The sequence below is a fragment of the Engraulis encrasicolus genome, chromosome 15 (genome assembly GCF_034702125.1).
Source record: "Engraulis encrasicolus isolate BLACKSEA-1 chromosome 15, IST_EnEncr_1.0, whole genome shotgun sequence".
Taxonomy (NCBI): domain Eukaryota; kingdom Metazoa; phylum Chordata; class Actinopteri; order Clupeiformes; family Engraulidae; genus Engraulis; species Engraulis encrasicolus.
In genome coordinates this window covers 43,141,966-43,146,505 of record NC_085871.1, presented here as the reverse complement: position 1 = coordinate 43,146,505, position 4,540 = coordinate 43,141,966, and the positions used below count along the sequence as shown (strand labels likewise).

Sequence of the window (4,540 nt, the reverse complement as noted above, 5' to 3'; positions counted from 1 at the left end):
CTCTGCTCGTTGATAGTTTTAAAAAATATATATATATATTTTGGGCCTTTTAGGCCTTGGGCGTTTGTGCCCCCATTATTCAACAGAATAGTAGAGACATGGTCGGGAGAGAGAAGGGGGAGGATCAGGAAATGTCCTCGGGATGGAATTGAACTCAGATCCCTGCCGCAACAGTACAGTGCCTTAGCCCAGTGTTTCTCAACAGGGTTGCCGGGGCACCCTGCACTCTTAAAAAAGATTGGTTAAAATAAACAAAAAATTAGTAGTTTTTAACCGATCTGTTCGATTAATATGTGTCCGAGAAAAATATTAGTCAAAATAACCGATTAGACTTTAGTTAAAATTTCAACCAATCTAGATCGGTTAAAAAACTAACCAATTCCAAATCGGTTGTTTTGACCAATAGATTGGTCATGTTTAACCAATCTTTATAAGTCAAAAATGTACCAATCCCCCAATGGTTGTTTTGACCAAATTGTTCGATTAATATGTGTCCGACACAGATATTGGTTAAAATTTTAACCGATTTGCTTGGTTAGATGGACACTGCAATTACTTCACTCCAAATTAACAGTTTCAAAGCTATATCAATCATAACCAATAACCAAGATTTGAGTTTGTTTTCACAAAGTTTATTAACAATTTAATTTCAAAAGGCTTTAAAGCACTGATCTGAAAGGATGGGGATACAGTAACTTACAGCAATCTGTTCCTTCCCAACACTGATGATGGTAAAGTTGTGTGGACACAACAAAAAGACAGGCTGGTATTAAGGGACATTTAAAAAAAAAAGAAAAATCAAAAGCAGAGGTAACATTTTATGCTTGGTGAGCCGTTTTCAACGAAAATTCAAATTACAAATGCATGCATATCCTGTGACTATTATTTACTTACAAAATGTTAAGGTTGTGCTTGACAACCGGAGAAAACCTCAGAGTCAACATGATCTTACTTTAAGTTATATTCAAAGAACAGTACATTTTTGCAAAACAAGGAGGCAAGTATCACTTAGAATGGCATACAATGCTGTTTCTTCCTCCAGTACCAGGTAAATTACCTGAATTTGCATAGGATGTAGTCTGCATGTCAGTGGAATCAGAAGTAATTAAAATACACATGGTGTGGAGTGGTGGTGTCTGCGTAGATGTTTAAAAAAATGTCCAGTGACTACAGAGCAACTTGAAGTGAGAAATGTTCCAGTACCTTGGCCCACTTGTTGGTTGAGATGGTTATATCGTACACATATTCAAAAGAGGCAAAAACAGAGTTAAACTGTGGTGGATATGCCAAGTTACACACCCGGTAGAGCATGAAAAGCTTGTCACTGCGCAAGTCAGGCAATCAGCAACAGGAATGGTTACGTTGTCATCCATGGCAGTGATGACACTGCCGTGTCAAACTCTCGCCTCCTAGTAGTGGGGTCCTTGAAACCTTCTCAGTGTTAGTGCCGAGGGATGCAAAGTTGGTTCCAGTCTGAAAGAATTTTTAAGATTTGAGAGGGAGAGAGAAACAGAGAGAGAGAGATACATCAATGGTGCTTAGCCCCATAATGCACGCCATACCATCTGAAACATGCTGTAATAGTCATTGAAAGGTTAATTGCCAGTACTACTCTACTATGACATAACATAGGGCCTTTAGTAATGCACTGCGACTCAGTAATTGCCATTCTGGTAACCACAACATTTATAACGCCCTGTTTTAACAGGTTATATAGAAAGCTTTACTCTACTGAGTGAACGGTATAAATCATGCAGTATCAGGAAGCTTAATTAACACCAAGTATAGCCAAAATCAACAATGCACACAACTATATCGTGACTTGTTCTTTCTAAATAAAGGTTAAAAAAATGTCTGGCAGACGTACCAAACTTGGCATCTCCAGAAAGCGTGGAAATTTCTCAAAGAGGTCACGCATGGAGGGGGAGTCCTCAGCGATCCTGAAAAATACAACAAATTGAGAAAATGTAACCCAAATACTCCAATCAATGAAACGGTGGGCTCAGTGTCATAGGCCTAACAGCAGAAGGCACCAAGGGTGCGTTTGTAAACTGCCGCTCTGAGCACACAACAATTGGTAATGTCTGAGCAGTGGTGGACAAAGTAAAAGTAGAAGTTTTTTTTTATTTTTTTTAAACAGTTTCTTTCCAACACAGGTAACTTATCTGCGTAAAAAGTAGACCAATGTACTTGTCTTACGATGAGTTGATTCTGCACAGGTTGGATTGAGTTTGTGGTGGGATCTTGTTAGGTTTTTATTGTTTTTCAGTAATAACACAGTCTATCTCAATAGGTAGGTATACTGGAGCAAACGGTGTAACAGCTATGTAATATCATGTGCTACTGTTGTAATTACACCACCAAAGTACTTTTACTTTGTCCACCACTGTGTACGAGTGTGTTATTCAGACTGTTAGATAGTAGACATTTGAAACACACATTTGGTGCAGATTTATTAAAATTTGCTTACCGGTACATTTAGAAACTGTTTTTTTTTTCCAGTATTTTTAGACATGGTGCTACAAAGGGGATCAATGTACTGTAACCAGGCAGCTGCCATCCTTAACCCTGTAGTGCATTATGTCATAGCAATGTTGTTATGATGTATTTAAGCATTTTCAGCAAGTGAATAGGGTCACTGGCGACCTATCCTCTCAAAATAACACACAAGATGAAAAGGATGCATCTCTGATTAACAGTGTGTGGTTCAAACTGTTAAGACATTTGAAACACACATACATGTGGTGTACATTTGTGAATGGTTGCTAACCTTTAGAAATTCTGTCAATGTTCAGAAGCATTTGCAGACATGGTCCAGGGGGCTCAAGTACGACCAGAGAGCAACCATCCAGCAATAAGGATATCTTCTCAGCTGCACACAACATTAACACACAACACACAACATTAATTTGCATCTCATATTGACAGCATGAAATACATAGCATGTTTAGCACTTTGACTTTTATAAAATACATGGATTGATTTTGTGTGAATTCATGAACTTAAACTCACCTCTTGCAACAGTGTTTATTTTCTCTGAGGTACACCACACCAGAGGAATCACTCAGTGTAATCAGACAGCTTCCATGTAGGATCCTTCAGTAATATTCTCAGTCATCTGCAAAGCAGGACAGCACAAAACATGAACATGATTATGCATTTATAGGCCTAATTATTACAAGAAAATAATGAAAAATGATAACACCGTCACCACCACGACACAATATGATGATGAATAGGCCTAGAGTATGAAACATCTAAAAGATACATGTCTGTATACATGTAAAATGTTTTTTGTTTGTTTGTTTGTTTTATATCATTGATCATTTTCCCAGACGGATTGACAACAGATGGCTCAAAGAATTCAGTGTGCTAAGCTAGAGGGCAAAAAGAACAGATTATATATCTTTCTGGATATTTTACTCATCACTTGAAATGAAATCTGATGCATAGCCCACTTGTTAAGACCTCTAAAATCACTAGGCCTACTAGTAGATCCAAAAAGGATGGGCAAAGAAATCTAAATATTTATTGCAGTAACCATACAAATTAAGCATCTTTGATCAAGCCAAAAATTAAGCACCCTACACATCTGGGTGTTTCTGGGCTCATTATTTCAGGAGAAATCTGTCAAATAGGTAATGCCTATTTATTGAAAAGAACACGATCTGATGGCTGACAGTGGTTTCTCCCTGAACAGAGAGAACTGCCCACAGAGTTGGCAGTAACAGAATGGGACAAAACAGCACACTGTGTGCACAATAACAAGTTCAGAATCAGTTTACTTACTCACTTCCTTTACACAACGAACAGGGAAAGGCACATGTCTTAAAACATACTTCAGAGCAAGTGTATAGTCAAAATGAGTTCGTTTCTAACAATAAAAATCAGGCATAAGTTGTGGCTACTTCAAGCTTCTGAGTCAGCTAAAAGATAAGCTGATGTTGCTAACGAACTTCTAGCTAGCTCTTCTCTCTGGTATTTGTGTTTTACTTTGACTCAAGTACATTAACTGGATATCTTCAGAGCATAATTATACTCAAAGGGAGTTCGTTTCTAACAAAAAAAGACTTTAGCTAGCTAATGTTGCTAGCGGACAAGAGATTCATTATTCAGTTTGGCTAGCTCTAATGTTGCTAGCGGACATTTAGCTAGCTCTTAACTTTGGCGCCAACAGGCTTACAACACTAACTTGGCATGTTGTAACTTCAGAACAACATTATATTCAAAATGTGTTCGTTTCTAACAAGAAACCAATATTCAGTTATGAATACATCGGGCTATTTCAAACATCCCTCAACAAAGGCAACATGATTTAACCGTTAGACTATAGCTAATTGTTGCTAGCGAACCACCTCATCATGCAGCGCTAGCTCTTTCAGGTGAAGAGGCCGGCGCAAACAATCTCTGGCCGGCGGGGAAGCACTCCCTTCGGCCCTCCTCCAGAAACCACTGATAGCTATGTTGCTAGCGGACATTTAGCTAGGTCTTAACTCTAACATGGGTGTTTTGGCACCACTGGACAAGTTTTATAGCTCTT

General features: G+C 38.4%; 1 long non-coding RNA gene across 1 annotated transcript; it reads right to left on the bottom strand.

Moving 5' to 3' along the window:
* Positions 1 to 1,042: 1,042 nt before the first annotated feature.
* On the bottom strand, positions 1,043 to 3,236 carry LOC134464661 (uncharacterized). The gene is made up of 4 exons (XR_010038001.1): positions 3,013 to 3,236; positions 2,771 to 2,872; positions 1,868 to 1,940; positions 1,043 to 1,473 (listed from the first exon to the last, which is right to left on the bottom strand). It is a non-coding gene; the product is annotated as an uncharacterized LOC134464661 (long non-coding RNA).
* Between the last annotated feature and the right edge of the window lie 1,304 nt (positions 3,237 to 4,540).